The following is a 17,719-nucleotide window of genomic DNA, read 5'->3' on the forward strand; positions in this document are numbered from 1 at the left end:
TAGCGGTGCTGGTATGAAGGGCCAAATGGACTACTCCGGCACCTATTGTCCATTGTCTGTTGTCTATAACCATTGACAATCTGACTAATCATGAACCTATCAACCTCTGCTTTAAATGTTTCCTGAGACTTGGACCCCACAGCCATCTGGGGTAATGAATTCCACAGGTTCACCACCCTCTGGTTAAAGTGATTTCCAGCTTCAGCCACTATTCAAAACGTTTCTCGAGTCACTTCTTCACCTGCCTTGCCCCCTGTGATGAACTAAGCAAATTCTCTCAGTCTTTCTCCTTTCTAGTGCTGTTTCCAGAATTGCATCCTCTTCTTTCTTCCTCCCTGCATTTAGCACTTCTCCTTTCTTAGTGAAAACCTACACCTGTCCCTTCTCTGCTGCCTCCCCGTCCTGTATTTATCTCCTTGAATTCTCCCATGGTCCTCCTCTCGATCCACCCCTTCTCCAAGTTCACTTCATCTGTCAGCTTGGAAACTCTGTCAAAATTTCCAGTCATTAACATATATTCGTACAGGGAAAGCACTTCAAAAGTGCAAAGCTGAAATAAATTTATTATCCAAGTATATATGTGTCAACCTAGGCAACCCCGAGAATGAATTTCTTGCTGGCATACACAGTTAATCCAAGAAGCACAATAGAATCAATGAACCAATCAATGAAGGACAGACAAACAACTGGTGTGAAAAGAGAACAAACTGTGCAAATACAAAAGAGAAAAAAACCACAAATATCGAGAACATGAGATGAAAAGTCCTTGAAAGTGAGTCTATCGGTTGTGGGAACAGTTCAGTGATCTGATCCACTCTGTACTTCCATTCATTCTGAAAGATAACATTTTCAGATTTAATTCTTTCCTGTTGCTCAACAAACTCTCAGTCCAGCCTGTTTACAATTCCATATCTCCTTAGGACATTGGAGACATTTGGCCCATCGAGTCTAAATCTGACAGTTTATGGGGTGATCACAACACCCACAATCTATTCGTAAATTCCCGTCAGTTCCTCTCAGACTGTACTGAATAGCTGTTCAGTCGGAACGGTTTAAAATGGCCAATTAACCTATCTGGGCTGCACCTTCAATCCTGATGTGGTCTCACATCACTTGCCTTTTCAAAACGATCAGCTGGATTCCCCTCATCATCCCTATTTATCAATCAAGAGACTGAAATTTGGATGAGACAACTGGTCCAGAGGGGGTCGGGTTGCAGAGAGAGGGAGGGGAGTGTGGTCCAGAGTGGGGTTACAGAGAGAGGGAGGGCTCTGCCTGAGATTCCTATCCCACAGTGCAGCAGTCCCTAGGCCAAGAAAAAATAATGTCACTGCTGGATTGAATGGGTTAATCATTTGTGAATACTTCCTCAAGTTGTTTCCGTTTCCTGATTTAAGTATTCTCTTCAACAATTTTATCCACACAGTGCAGCTGCTGCAGGAGGGGGCAGTGACCCCTGAAGTGTCTGTCTGATTAACTCTGGAGACGAGCAGTGGACTGATCCTGGGTATGTAATTCCATGCTTGTAGCCAACTCTGGCAAGAACTGGTGAATGTGAGACATTGTACAGAGTCTGATTATTGATGCAATGTTTGGGGTTCTACGTCCTGTTTAATGGTGGTGGGATGCTGTACAGAGTCCGATCATTGGTGGACTTGGTTGTGGTTCTCAGTTCCCGGCGTTATCCAGGACAGCAGTGGGCTCTCCAGCCCTCCACACTCCTGCTGTCTCGTCTGCCCTTTTGCCCACTTTAGGTCTGTATCCTTCAGTTCCTGCCCATTCTAGTACCTGGTCCAATGCCTCCTTGGCACCTATGCCCTGCATCCTCTCATTGCTGACGCCTCAGCCGTGACAAAAATACATTCTCGTGATCAACCCTCTCTGTGCCTCTCCTAGGATTCTATTCCTATCAGGTCACTCCTTGTCCCCCTTCATTCCAGAGAGAGAGAGTGAGAGGGAGAGGGTGAAAGGGTGAGAGGGAGGCAGAAGAAGGGAGGGAGGGAGTGGTGAGAGGGAGATGGAGAGGGTGAGTGTAAGGAAGAGGGGCGGGAGTAAGGGAGAGAGGGAGAGGGGTGAGGGAGAGGGGAAGAAAGGAGGAGAGTGAGGGGGAGAAAAGGAAATGGATCTCCTGCAATCCAGGAGGAGGCATTCTGGTGAATCTCCACTGAGTTTCTCCAGCACAATAACTTCCTCTGTATAGTGTGATGGCTGTAACTGCACGCAGTTCTCCGAGTGCGGTCTGACCAGAGGCTTGTAACATTGCAACATATCATCCCAACTCTGATACTGTGCACACTGACCCATGAAGGGAAGTATACTGTCTCCTCTTTCACCGTCCCATCCACCTGTGTTACTACTGTCAGACAACTGTGGTCTCAGAGTCTCTGCTTATAAACACAAGCCATTCTGCAGATGCCGGAAAGGTTAGCGACACATAGAAAATGCTGAAGGAACTCAATGAGTCAGACATTCTGTGAGATTTGCTGAGAAGCTCTAGTATTGTTGACAGTTCTCTGCTTGTCACCTTTCCTTGTGGCTCCACTATTTAGTGTTGGCATTGACTTTCCAAAATCCATCACCTCACACTTGTTCAGGTTAAATTCCATCTGCCATTGCATCACCGAACTTTTCACCAGCACTTTGTCCTGTGGCAACATTTGACACGCTTCCCTGCTAATCACAACATCGTCAATATACATGTCGTTTGCACACCGACTGACCTCCGGCCTCTGGAGACACAAAGGACGGCAGATGTGGGAATCTGGAGCAACAAACAACCACAGAAGGAACTCAGTGGGTCAGCAGGTCTGTGGCAGGAAAGGAATCGTAGATGTTTTGGGTTGAGTCCCTGAATCCGGACTGAGATTGGGGGGGGTGGTGGGGAGTGGTAATAAAGATCGTCAGTACACACATCATACTAGAGGAACACAGCAGGTCAGTCAGCGTCTATAGAGAGGAATACACAGTCTGTTTGGGCTGAGACCCTTCATCAGGATCGGGGAAATAAGGGGGCAGGAACCAGAATAAGGTGGAGGGAGGAGGGGCAGATACTACACCTACCCTACTCTCAACTGCCCCTCGACCTCCTTCCTCTCCATCATTCAAAGCCCCAAATATTCCTTCCATGCTCTTCACCACACTTCCCACACTTCACCTGAGGATCTGTCAGGGTCATCGACTGTATTCCATGCTCTCGGTCTGGACTGCTCTACGTCAGTAAGACCCGACACAGATTGAGGGGCTGTTCTGTTGAACATATTCGCTCCATCCACTGCAAAAGGCAGATCCTCCATCGGTGACCCAGTTCAATACCCATTCCCATTCTGACATGTCTGTCCATGGCCACCTCTACTGTCACAATGAGGCCAAACTCAGGCTGAAAGAGCCACACCTCATATCCATCTGGGTAACCTCCCACCTGATGGCAAGAATATCGACTTCTCAAACTTCCAGTAATTTCTCTCCCTTACCCCTTCTCTCTCTATCCAATCCCTATTCTGGTCCCCATCTCACCCCTTTTCTCTCGTGCCCATCACCTGCCTCCGGTGCCCCTCCTCCTTCCCTTTCTTCTGTTTAGAATGACCAATCAGTGTGTCTTTGGATGTATGAGGAAGGCACAGAGAATGTCCAAACTTCTTACAGAGAGCAGTGGGAATGGAACCCTGGTCACAGGTACTGTAAAGTGTTGTGCTAACCACGATGCCACCGTACCTCAGTGGACTGTGTCACACATCAGACAAACCACCGTAGAGTCAGTGCTCAAAGAGTGTCACACTGTCGAACGATGGTAGATTGAAAAAACACAGGAACCTGGAGTTCAACCCAGAGAAGTGTGAGGTGGTACACTTTGGAAAGACAAACTCCAAGACAGAGTACAAAGTAAACGGCAGGATACTTGGTAGTGTGGAGGAACAGAGGGATCTGGCGGTACATGTCCACAGATCCCTGAAAGTTACCTCACAGGTAGATAGGGAAATTAAGAAAGCTTATGGTGTGTTAGCTTTCATAAGTCGAGGGATAGAGTTTAAGAGTCACAGGGTAATGATGCAGCTCTATAAAACTCTGGTTAGGCCACACTTGGAGTACTGTGTCCAGTTCTGGTCACCTCACTAAAGGAAGGATATGGAAACATTGGAAAGGGTACAGAGGAGATTTACCAGGATGCTGCCTGGTTTAGAGATCAAGGTATACAAGATATTAAGAGGAATAGACAGAGTGGACATCCAGAGCCTCTTCACCAGGGCACCACTGCTCACTACAAGAGGACATGGCTTTAAGGTAAGGGGTGGGAAGTTCAAAGGGGATATTAGAGGAAGGTTTTTTACTCAGAGAGTGGTTGGTGCAGAATCAGTGGTGGAGGCAGAATCAACAGTGAAATTTAAGAGACTACTAGACAGGTATATGGAGGAATTTAAGGTGGGGGGATATATGGAGGCAGGGTTTCAGGGTCGGCACAAAATTGTGTGCCAAAGGACCTGTAATGTGCTGTAATATTCTATGTTCTATGAACAGGCCCTTCAGCCCATCCATTGCATGCTGACTAAACCAGTCCAATTTGCTAGCATTTCCCCATCTCCTTTTAAAACTTTCCGATCAATGTACTGTATCTGTCTGACTGCATTTTAAATGCAATTGTACTGCCTCATCCACTTTCTCTGTTAGCTTGTTCCAGGTACAGAGTGCCCACTGAGTGAAAAAGTTGTTTCTTGAGTTCCATTAAATCTCTCCCCTCTTATCTGAAACAGGAGCCTTCTGTTTATTCATTTACATAATTTATAGTAATTTTTATGACTTGCACTGTGCTGCAGCCACAAAACAAATTTCAGTGATAATAAACGTGATTCTTATTCTGAATCTAGAACTTTCATCCTCAGTCTGTAACATCTGATATAACAATAGCTGGTTCTGAAATTTACCTCTGTTAACTTCAAAGTAACTGAATATTGGAAATGAGATATAATGATCAAGCTCTATTATGAATGAATGTTTCATGTTTGCAAAAGAAAATAAATTTCTGTGTGACCCCTGAGCTTAGCCAATTTCTTGGTCAGGTGATAAAGTGTCTTCAAATCCATGAACTTTAAGCATATTTTCTGTTATAGCCATCTCCTAATGTCTGCTGGAAGGCTGTAATAATGACACTAATTATTGTCCCATTATAGACAGTATGTCATGGAAGGTTTACTCTTTATATGTCACTGCTAAGTTTCATGCTCACATTATCCTTAATAATAAACTAATACTTTTCCCGATGTTAACCTAACTCTAAATTTCCATAGTTTCCATCATACATATTAGCATAATATTCACCATTTTCAAATTGAAAGTAACATTTGATTGGAGACTTCTTCATTGAGCATCTTTGCTCCATCTGTGTAACAGCCAAGATCTTGGGTGGCCACTCACTTTAACACCACTTCCCATTCCCACACAGACATGCCTGTCTATGGCTTCTCCTACTGCAAAGTTAAGGCTAGATGCAGATTAGAGGGTCAACACCTCATATCTGTTTTGATGGTCTTGAACCTGATGGAATCAACAGCGATTTCCTGAACTTCTCTGTTGCTGCCTTCCACTTTAGTTTTATTTCATTCCTCATCCCTTCTGTTTCCCCTCCCCCTCCTTCCCAACCCACCCATCACCCACACCTTCCTTTCTCTGGTTCCCCACCTTCTCCCCTTCATTCCATGGTCTACCGTCCTCTCCAATCAGATTCCATCATGTTCAGCCCTTTGCCTCTCCTACCTATCACTATGCACCTTCTCACATCACTCCCACTTTCTGCCTCCACTGACCTATCTATCTTCCCCCCTCATCTGAATTCACCTATTACCTTCCAACTTGTGCAGCTCCCCCTCCTACCATCCTTTATCCAGGTTAAAGGGTTCCAGTCCCGATGAAGGATATCAGCGTAAAGCACTGATTGCTCATTTCCCTCCATTGACGCTGCCTTTCCTGCTGAGTTCCCCTAGCATTTATTGTGTGTTGGTCAATAGTTGACATTGGGATTTAGATGTCCCTGGTGGAATATAAGGTGTTGTTCTTCCAGTTCGTTTATGGGCTTCATCCTGGCTGTAGAAGAAGCCAAGGATAGACAGGTTAGTGTGGGAATGAGAAGGCAAGTTGAACTGGTCTGCAACTGGGATCTCAGGATAGCCATTGTGGACAGTGAGTAGGTGTCAGCACTTAGAACTGCCAATGTAGAGGAGGCTATTTGAACTCTCTGGATTTCTTGTTTAGTAACAAAACCTTTTTATGCCAAGACATGCAATCCTTTCAGTGAGCCAGGATATCAGAATTCCCCTATTTACGCATACTTCAAGATGTTTCCTGAGTTTGTGTGACCTGTCACTTACATCAATATATTAACACAGTTAATTGTGTTCTATATTTGCCTCATTTATCCTGTCTTGCAGATTTGGAGGCATCGGAACAGCTGCATACACACAGGATTAGTGCAGTTATAATTCACAGGGTGATCCATAGAAACCAACAATGTGAATAACTTCAGCACATCCCAGGACAGGTCAACACGGCAGCTCCAATAACAACCATTACCTTTTGCCCCAGAGAAATGCCGACTACCTCGCTCATATCCAAGCACAGCCAACAGTTACTGCTGCATTCTAACTGTGATAAGGAAAAGATTCAGTTCTGTTGCATGTTGCAATAATAAGCAAATTAATCAAGATCATTGCCCAAACTTTACTTAACCTGACGTGCTTTTCAATTAGATGGTATCTTCCTTAAATAATTTAACTGCCATTGTTAAGGGAATGGAATCAATAAATATTCCATGTTACCTCATATATTTTACTGAAATGCCAGAAGAGAAATTCCTATAGATATATACAATAGTTGTGGTATCAGTTCTTGAAAGGGAGATTTTGTTTAAAGTTATGCTTGGCATGCAGTTTCAACTGTTAAAGGCTACTGTGGCATCTTTGCAAAGACAGCAGTAACTGGATATCCTGATCACACATGCTCAAGGCAAATTCTGATGGCTTGGCAGGACTCCAGAATAAACACGGTAAATTTCTACAAAGAACTCCAGAGATGTGTGATCTCTGAAAGACTGTCATTAGTTCTGGATAGATGAGAGCTTTGGGTGGTCAAGGATGAATTGGGTAGGATCTGAGGTTGGACAGGTACTGTTCAGTTTTGTTAATTGTCCTTCTGGTATAAGGAAAAGATTTTCAGAAACTTTGCTGGGGAGTCATTTGGTTATTAAATCACTGGTGGCGAATGTAAAGCAACACAGAAGTAAATGAGGTAAGTAACACACACAAAATGCTGGAGGAACTCACAGGTCAGGCAGCGTCGATGGAAAGGAACGCAGGTGACATTTTGGGCAGAGACACTTCGTCAGTCCTGATGAAGGTTCTCAACCTGAAATGTCCACTCTTTATTCCTTGCCTGATATGCTGAGTTCCTCCAGAATTTTGTGAGTTACTCTGAATTTCTAACATCTGCAGAATCTCTTGTATTAGTAACTCAGGAGACACTCTAATTGCAAATTGATTGAGTTCATGTAAATTTCACAAACACAGGAAATTCCTAGGCTTTTCTTCCTAGTCCAGTATCTCTGAAGACTTCCAAGGTGTATCTCTGAGCCATCATCTCCTTCCCACCACATTTTATATCTTGGCTGTTAGCACTCCTCTTCCTACCCACCATCACTCTAAATGTGTCTATTGGCTCTGCACTGTGACACAGCTGTACTATGCCAGTTAAAAAGAAATTTCAATGTTATTATCTTCAACCCCCCCACATGAGTACCCCTTTTCCATGGATTTGATTACCCTTTCCAGCCATTAATTCAATCTCCACTATTCAATTTGCATTTGTGGCATTTTATTTGAACTGCAGCTTAATATCTAATCCCACATCTCATACTTCCCTTTTTGAGTGAAGAAGGGCAACATGATAGTTTTTATTATGTGTGAAATGTTCGTATTAAAAAAATCACAATGTGAGTATCATAGCCTAGTTATCATGATTATTGATGATGTCGAAAGAAGGGTTTGTGTTTCACTCTTTCAAGTAATACCATCCAAACTTCTGGATACAGTTGCAGAGCTGTAATTCAGTCCCCTGAATCTATCAATTTGAGCTCAGAGTCATGAAGTGCATGAGTATGCCACACAATCCGAAGAATCCAGTAATCAAGTAGTTAACTGATTCAGTCCAAAGCTGTGGCTGTCTGCTGTAGATTCAATGTTAGTGGCATTAGGGCTGTTGAAGGACAGTTTCTGTTCAATAGGAAAACATTAGGGACTTTCCATAACTCTACAGGCAAAGTGCCTGAGTGCATCTGTCTGTGTAGGTAATTGTGTGGGAAGGCAAACGTTTTGCTCAGTATACAAAGTGACCTTGAAAGACATATGAGAGAAGAAAATTGGAGACAATAAGTGCCTACAAGTTTCTGGTTAATATAGAACTCTGATACTTCCATATCATCATGACTTAGTATTTGAGAAGCAGCTTGGGGAAAAATTTATAACAAATATTTTTAAGGTCTAAAATATTAATATTACAAAATTAATGCTTTTTCATCCTAGACATCCAGTGACTGGAAGAGTTGCTTTTAATTCAAGTAGGTAAGCGATAATTATCATAAAAGCTCATCTATGGAGATGCAGCAGTGCACAGATTGTCAGTGTTATATGAAATTCAAATAACTGCAGATACTGAAAACCTGAAATAAAAGCACAAAATGGTGGAAACACTCAGCAGGTCAGGCAGCATCTGTGGAAAGAAAAAAAGTTAAAGTTTCAGATCAAAGATACTTTCTCAAAACTGGAAAAGAAAGCTTGCCAATAATACAAGAGAGTACAAAAGATTTTTTCAGATATATACAGTAAAGAGTAAAAGAGAGGTGATAGTGTATATTGGACAGCTGGGAAATGATGCTGGTGAGGTAGTACTGGGAGACAAAGAAATGGTGGACTGTTACAATGAGCAAAGGAAGCGAACCCAAGTGCAGGACACAGACACAGAGATTCAGTTTGGATGCTTACACAGGTGTAAATGCCAAACAGCAAACAGGAGGGATCTTGACACAGAACCCTGATATGGAGCCTTGACACAGAGCCTTGACTCAGAGAGATGGAGTCTCACAGGTGAACCTTGAAACTGGAGCTAAACTTAGAACAAATGGTTCTAAGCGGTTGGGAAACATAGTTATCTCACAGGAAAAAGACCAACGAACTGGTGACTAGTGGTTGTGATGCCGGAGTTCTTATACTGCAGTTCTTGATGGAATTCAGGTGTGCTGTCATCAAAGCGAATTAAAAGCAATTGAGAAATTAACCGTCAGAACCATTGCACAGTCAACGGAAATTACGAACAAGATAGGGAAAAAACGATCGGGACCATGACATGGACAAACATAATATGTACCTTGCTGTAGAGGACACTAGCAGTATGACAGAAATTTGAGAGTGTCAGGGTTTGGAAGTGAGTATATTTGCTCTTGCTATGAAGAACATGCTTGGGAAGCTGAAAGGTCTGGTTAATAAGTCACCTGGACCAGATACACTGCACCACAGGGTTCTGAACAAGTTAGCTGAATAGATTACAGAGGCATTACTAATGATCTTTCATTAAATGATCCTGGAGGAATGAAAAATTGCAAATAGTACTCTACTCTTTAAGAAGTGGGGGAGAAAACAGAAGGAAATTATAGGCCAGTTAGTGGACCCCAGTGGTAGGTGAGATGTTAGCACCCATTATTAAGGGTGATATTTTGGGGCACCTAGAGGCACATAAGTTGAAGTCAACATGGTTTCCTTAAGGGGAAGTCTTGCCTGACATATATGTTGGAATATAAGGAAATAACAGACAGGATAGACAAAGGAGAGTCAGTGGATGATTTTCAGAAGGCCTTTGACAAGATACAATGCATGTGGCTGATAAAGAAAATAAGAGCCCATGATATTACAGGAAAGATATTAGCATGGATAGAAGATTGGTTGACTGGTAGGAAGCAAAGTGTATGAATAAAGGGGGCAGGTGACTAGTGGTTTTCCGTAGGGATTGGTGCTGGGACTGCTTCTTTTCAGATTACATCTCAATGGTTTAGATGATGGAATTGATAGCCTTTTAGTCAAATTTGCAGACAATACAAAAATGGATGGATGAACAAGTGTTGATAAAGGTTAAGTCAATAGCAAGGAAGGCAAATGGAATGTTAGCATTTATTTCAAGAGAACTAGAATATAAAAGCAAAGATGTAATGATTAGACTTCATAAGGCATTGGTCATACCACACTGAGTATTGTGAGCACTTTTGGGCCCATTATCTAAGAAAGGATATGCTGGTGCTGGAGAGTGTCCAGAAGAGGTGTATGCGACTGATCCCAGGAATAAAAGGGTTAACATACATATGAGGAGCATTTGTTGGCTCTAGGCCTGTACTTGCAGGAGCTTAGAAAAATGGGTGGGGGGGAAGTATGATCTCATTCAAACCTATTGAATGGTGAAAGGCCAAGAATAAGTGGATGTGGAGAGGATGTTTCCTACAGTGGAGAATCTAGGTCTAGAGGGCACAGCCTCAGAATAGAAGAACATCACTTTAGAACAGAGTTGATGAGATATGCATTTGGTCAGAGAGTGGTGAATCTGTGGAATTCATTGCTACAGATGGCTGTGGAGGCCCAGTCACTAGATATATTTAAAGCAGAGATTGCTAGGTTATTGATTAATATAGGTGCCAGATATTATGGGGTGAAGGCAGAAGATTGGGGTTGAGAGATTCTGATTCTGATTCAAATATATCAGCCATGATGAAATGATGTAACAGACTCAATGGGTCGAATGGCCTAATTCTGTTCCCATGTCTTATGATCAAGTCAGTTTTAAGATATTGAGAATCTCAGGGAGGGATATACAAGATGGATAGAATATCTGTGATATGGTGAGTCAAGGATGGTGATGGATTAATGGGGGACGTTAGAGGGAGAAGCTGGATACAAGGGACTATAATCAGTTGCAAAATGCTGAGCTATAGGGCATGCCAAGTAGGTCAGCCTATACCAATATCATAGATAGATGACTCAATATAAACCAACCATGCAGCCCCACTTCCTCTACCTTCGTTGTAACTACAGTGCTGGCATTAAAGTCAAGGGTTCCTGAAGCCCATTTTGGAAGCGAAGACAGAATGTGGGCACCTTATATGGAAGTAAGGTTAAAGACTTATGTAGAGCCCAATCCCTCAATCTATGTTCTCATTGCATGGGAAATTATGTCTTCAGGTTCTATACTGTTGGCTGCAGTACAACTTCTACTGTTACTGAAAATGGACTCTTATTTGTTGGCCGCGATTCTTTCATACATTATGGGTTTGTTCCCAGAATAACAGGCAGAGTATAACTGAGTTGCAGCATTGGTGAAGTTGCATCCCAGTCCTTCTGAGGTAAGAAGAGAAAGAAAGAGAGTTTTAATGCCAAGTATTGCATCTGCAGCATGACTATTTATGGTGCAGCGTTGCAGGGGGTGGGAGGTGGGGGTGGCACTTGTGGAATAAAGTTTGAAGCTGTGTCTGCAACAGAAGCATGGAGAGAAATGAGACATGCTAACTAAAAGTTTGAAATTAAAGTTGTTTATATTATAGGCAAAGTATATTGTGAAGACTAACATGATCTAGATAGCATTATTTGCAAAGAAATGTTTAAGTTTCAGTCTTACTAATGCACACAATAATTATTAGGCTTTTCACTCTTGTGTAACAGTAATCTTTACAATCAATCAAGAGCAAATATTTATCTGAACTGATGTTCATTTCACTGCTTACTAAGACTGTACAGTCTTTTCTTAAATTCTCCACCTGTTCTTAATATTTCAATTTTTAACACCATTTCTCTCCTCCTCCTGAGTTGACAGTTTCAAAGACACTCAAAGTCCTATCTTATCACTTCTGCTGGAAGTTCATTGACTGAAATGCTTACTCTCCTTCTCTCTCCACAGATGTTGCCTGACCTGTTGGCTACTTCTAAAATGTTCTGCTTTGCTTTCAGATTAGAACAGTTGGCATCTATATACAAGTACAGGCGTGTTGGTGTGTGGCCAAGCGGTTAAGGCGTTCGTCTAGTTATCTAGTCGCTAGTTTGAGCCTTGGCTGAGGCTTGCGTGTGTGTCTGTGGTAAACTATGTATACCTGTCTGGACATGCCCCTCTGCTGACTGCTCCAGTGGCTCCTCCCACAGATCCCTGTATAAAGGCGATTGGAGGCACTGCTCCCCCCTTAGTCTCTGAGATGCTGTGCTCCGTTTTGCTGCTAATTAAAGCCTATCGTTCGCCTCCCATCTCCGAGGGATATTGATGGTGCATCAGTGTCCTTGAGCAAGGCACTTAACCACACATTGCTCTGCGATGACACCGGTGCCAAGCTGCTTGGGTCCTAATGCCCTTCCCTTGGACAACATCGGTGGCGTGGAGAGGGGAGACTTGCCGCTTGGCAACTGCTGGTCTTCCATAAAAAATAACCTTGCCCAGGCTTGCACCCTGGAAACTTTCCAAGGTGCAAATCCATGGTCTATCGAGACTAACGGAGGCCTACACTACTACTATAAGTACAGGTAGGCAGAGAGTCTTCCTGCATTCAGCTGCCAGTTAAGATTCTGCACTTTCCAGCAGACATCACTAGTTTCTGACCAAATGCGGAAATCTTGGGGCATTGAAATCATTTGCAGCACAACCAAGCAGCATGTCTGCTGAGATCAGCTGAATAGAGTGGCGGCTGATTCCAGTGCTAGTCTGCAGGATTCATAACATTTACACCTGAGTCAGCAAAGGCTCCGAAGTTGGAGTCAGGTCACATTTTCCAGGCCTCAGTGAAACTTTAGTAAGGTGTATCTGCAATTTGTACAGATTATTTAAAGCATGATGCCATACGCTGGATTTGCCAGTGGCAACCTATCTTTGTTATCACATTCTGCATTTAACCATTGTTACATTGCCAGGCCTTGAAGATGCAAAGCTGAGCCTCAAATGTAAGCATAAGAATGGGTAATCAGTTCTTTTTTTCTGTCCATTGAGTGTTGAGAGGGATTGCAGAAATTGGCAGTGCAGTAACCTCGGTTTTACTTATGAGTTAAATATCAGAAGGAAGAAAAGAAAATGTGGAGAAAACTTAAAATGAAATACACAAATTGCCACAATATGCTGCAAAGTCTATAAACAGACCTTTTGCTAAATAATATGCAGTGGAGAAACAAATGGTCCTTGGAACAAATTTAAAAATATTTAATTTCAGTTTTGACAAAAACAAAACACATTCCTGTCAATTTCTGTCAACGGCGCAGAAACAGATCACCATGTCCAAGCTGCTGACAGAATATATTTCTGTCAATTTTTGTCACCAACACTTGATCCATTGGCTCCTGTGCCTTGGAAGTTCAAGAATGCATCCAATTTGCGTGATTTAAAAATTTTGAAAATTTCCTGATAATCACTGGCTGGGAATTTTTTGCAGCACCCCTCCTGATGTATTGCATTGCTGGAGGAAGTGTGGTGGAAATAACAACAGCCCCAAGGCCATTAATGAACCTTCATCATGTGTTCTACAGAAATAAAATAAGACTTCATTGCAACAATGAATTGTCACCACAGCAAGCACTTCAAACCAGCCTCTGGTGCAGACCTGAGATGCAAATGTTAATTTATGATTTCATCCAATAACTAATCTGGGTCTGGAAGGTAGTGCTTGAAGTACGATGAAGGGAAAGTTCTCAAAGGAAAATATGCCTTTGTTAATGCTTCTGTCCAGCTCTCTTGAAAGATGATTAAAAAAAGCTGCTGATAGCTACACACACAAAATGATGGAGGAACTCAGCAAGACAGGCAGCATCTATGGAAATGAATAAACAGTCAATGTTTTGGCACAAGATTCTTCTTCAGGACTGGAAAGGAAGGTGGGGGAGTCGAAGGGTAATGATAAGAAGGTGGTAGGTGAAGCCAGGTTGGTAGGAAAGATAAAGGGCTGAAGAGAAAGGAATTTGATAGGAGAGGAGAGTGGACCATAGGAGAAAGGGAAGGATGAGGGGACCTGGGGGAGGTGATAGACAGGTGAGAAGAGGTAAGAGGCCAGTGTGGGGAATAGAAGTTGAGGGAATGGGAAGGGTATTCTTTTTACTGGAAGGGTTGAAGGGTAATTACTATTTCTGAACCTTGTGGTGTGAAGCTCCTGTACCTTCTTCCTGATCACAGCAGATAGTAGAGAGCATGTCCCTGATGATGGATGCTGCAGCATTTCATGCAATGATACTTTCTGTAGATGTACATGACCTATCATAGACTCGGCTGTATCCATTACTTTTTGTAGGATTTTCTATTCAAGGGCATTGGTGTTTCCATACCAGAATGTGACGCAACCAGTCAATATACTGTCCACTACACATCTGTCAAAAATAGATGTCATACCAAATCTCCACAGACTGCTAAGAAAGTAGAAGTGTTACCGTACTTTCTTTGTAATGGCAGTTGCTTGCCAGGCTCAGGTCAGGCCCTCCGAAATAATAACACCAAGGAATTTAAAGTAAGGACCTATCAGGAGTGTCAACAGAACTCTGTGAACTAAATAAAAGTACAGAAGGGATAAGCAGAGCAGCCATTGTTGGGAGTAGGCCAGTGGCGAGAGTAGAAGTGACAGACATTGGCTCAAAATAGGCTACGGCACAGAAGAGGCGTCGGCTCTGTGTAAAGTGTCTGTAAAGATTTCCTTTTTTCTCCCTCTCTTGTACCATTAAAATGGTTGTTGTGTGCTCTTTGTGCCAGATGCTGGAGAACTGGGAGACCCAGATTCTCCAGGGGAACAACATCTGCGTGAAGTCCATCCAGCTACAACTCCTTGAAGACTGTGTGGGAATCTGGAGCAGCAACTGGATGACCATTGGCTTGTATGGGAGAGCAAGGATATAACAGATCAAAGTTACAGGGAAGTAGTCACCCCGAAGTTGCAGGAGGGAAAGTACTGAGAGATTGTCACACTGTCTGAGGGACAATACAGTGGGATTATCTCACTGTCGCAGGGACAGTTCTGAGGGAATGTCAGACTGTCAGAGATTCAGTACTGAGTGAGTGTCACACTGTCAGAGGGACAATATTGATGGAAGTTCACACTGTCAGAGGGTCAGTACTGACAGAGTGTCACACTGTCAAAGGGACGGTACTGAGGAAGAGTCACACTATCAGAGGAAAACTACAAAGCGAGTGTCACACTGTCAGAGGGACAGTACTGAGGGATAGTCACACTGGAGGACAGTACAGAAGGAATGTCACATGGTCAGCGGGTCAGTACTAAATGAGTGTCACACTGTCAGATGATCACAACTGTGGGAGTGTCAGACTGTCTGTTGGTCAGTACTGAGGCAGTATCACAGTGTCAGAAGGACAGTACTGAGGGAGTGTCAGACTGTCAGAGGGACAGTACTGAGGGAGTGCCACACTGTCAGAGGGTCAGTACTAAATGAGTGACACACTGTGAGAGGGACAGTGCTGAGTGAGTGTCACACTGTCAGAGTGACAGTACTGAGGGAGTGACAAACAGTCAGATGATCAGTACTGAGGGAATGTCACACAGTCAGGAGGACGGTACTGAGGCAGTATCACAGTGTCAGAAGAACAGTAATGAGGGAATGCCAGACTGTCAGAGTGACAGTACTGAGGGAGTGCCACACTGTCAGAGGGTCAGTACTGAGGAAGTGTCACACAGTCACAGGGACAGTTCTGAGGGAGTGACACACAGTCAGATGATCAGTACTGAGGGAATGACAGACTGTCTGGTGGTCAGTACTGAGGGAATGTCACACAGTCAGGAGGACGGTACTGAGGGTGTGTCACACTCTCAGAGGGACATTACTGAGGGATTGTCATACTGTCAGAGGGCAGTATTGAGGGAGTCTCACACAATCAGAGGGATGGGTCTGATGGAGTGTAAAACTGTGACAGCGACTGTACTGAGGCCGTCACTGTAGTCAAGGACTGTTTCACGGTCAGAGGGACAGTACCGAGTGATTATCACACTGTTGGAGGGACAGTACTGAGGGAGCTTCACACTGTCAGAGGGACAGTACTGAGGGAATATCACACTGTCGGAGGGACAATACTGAGGGAGTATCACACTGTCAGAGGGACAGTACTGAGGGATTATCACACTGTCAGAGGGACAGTAATGAGTGATTGTCACACTGCCTGAGGGACAGTACTGAGGGAGTGTCACACTGTCGGAGGGACAGTACTGTGGGATTGTCAAAATGTCAGATGGCATTGTTGAGGGAATTTCACACTATCAGAGGGATGGTTCCGATGGAGTGTCAAACTGTCACAGGGACAGTACTGAGGCAGTCATTGTAGTTACGGAGTGTGAAACTTTTAGAGGGGCAGTACTGAGGGAGAGTCACACCATCAAGGGGTCAGTACTGAGGGAATTTCACCCTCAGAGGGACGTATTGATGGAGTGTCACGCTGTCAGAGGGAGAGAACTGAGGAAGTTTCACACTTTCGGAGAGAGAATACTGAGGGTGTGTCTCTGTCAGAGGGCAGTACTGAGGGTGTGTCACACTGTCAGAGGGACTGTACTGAGGGAGTGTCACACTGTCAGAGGGACAGTACTGAGGGAGAGTCACACCATCAAGGGGTCAGTACTGAGGGAATTTCACCCTCAGAGGGACAGTATTGATGGAGTTTCACACTTTTGGAGCGACAATACTGAGGGTGCGTCTCTTTCAGAGGGACAGTACTGAGGGAGAATCACCCTGTCAGAGGGACTACTGAGGGAGTGTTACACAGTCAGAGGGACAGTACTGAGGGATTGTCATGGTATGAGTGACAGTACTGAGGGAGAGTCACACGGTCAGAGGGTCAGTACTCAATGAGTGACACACTGTGAGAGTGACAGTACTGAGGGAGTGACAAACAGTCAGATGATCAGTACTGAGGGAATGTCACACAGTCAGGGGGACGGTACTGAGGCAGTATCACAGTGTCAGAACAGTAATGAGTGAGTGTCAGACTGTCAGAGTGACAGTACTGAGGGAGTGTCACAGTCAGAGGGACTACTGAGGGTGTGTCACACTGTCAGAGGGACATTACTGAGGGAGTGTCACACTTTCAGAGGGACAGTACTCAGGGAGTGTCACACTGTCAGAAGGACCGTACTGAGGGTGTGTCACACTGTCAGAAGGACATCACTGAGGGATTGTCATACTGTCAGAGGGCAGTATTGAGGGAGTCTCAGACAATCAGAGGGATGGGTCTGCTGGAGTGTCAAACTGTGACAGCGACTGTACTGAGGCCGTCACTGTAGTCAAGGACAGTTTCACGGTCAGAGGGACAGTACTGAGGGATTAACACACTGTCAGAGGGACAGTACCAAGGGAATATCACACTGTCAGAGGGACAGTACTGAGGGAATATCACACAGTCGGAGGGACAGTACTGAGGGAGTTTCACACTGTCTGAGGGACAGAAATGAGGGGGTGTTACACTGTCTGAGGGACAGTAATGAGTGATTGTCACACTGTCTGAGGGACAGTGCTGAGGGAGTGTCACACTGTCGGAGGGACAGTACTGAGGGAGTGTCACACTGTCGGAGGGACATAACTGTGGGTTTGTCACAATGTCAAATGGCATTATTGAGGGAATTTCACACTATCAGAGGGATGATTCTGATGGAGTGTCAAACTGTCACAGGGACAGTACTGAGGCAGTCATTGTA

The 17,719-nt window shown here is 44.0% G+C and overlaps 1 protein-coding gene across 5 annotated transcripts in view; it reads left to right on the forward strand.

The window, feature by feature from the left end:
* Positions 1–1,419: 1,419 nt before the first annotated feature.
* The window catches only part of LOC132393368 (sialic acid-binding Ig-like lectin 10), a 77,495-nt gene continuing 61,195 nt past the window's right edge, over positions 1,420–17,719 (forward strand). For all 5 annotated transcript variants that reach the window (XM_059968491.1, XM_059968512.1, XM_059968519.1 and 2 more), the window contains exon 1: positions 1,420–1,507. The gene's annotated coding sequence lies outside the window, so the exon portion shown is untranslated. The remainder of the gene's footprint in view (positions 1,508–17,719) is intronic.

The sequence above is a fragment of the Hypanus sabinus genome, chromosome 1, assembly GCF_030144855.1.
Source record: "Hypanus sabinus isolate sHypSab1 chromosome 1, sHypSab1.hap1, whole genome shotgun sequence".
In the NCBI taxonomy this organism is placed as follows: domain Eukaryota; kingdom Metazoa; phylum Chordata; class Chondrichthyes; order Myliobatiformes; family Dasyatidae; genus Hypanus; species Hypanus sabinus.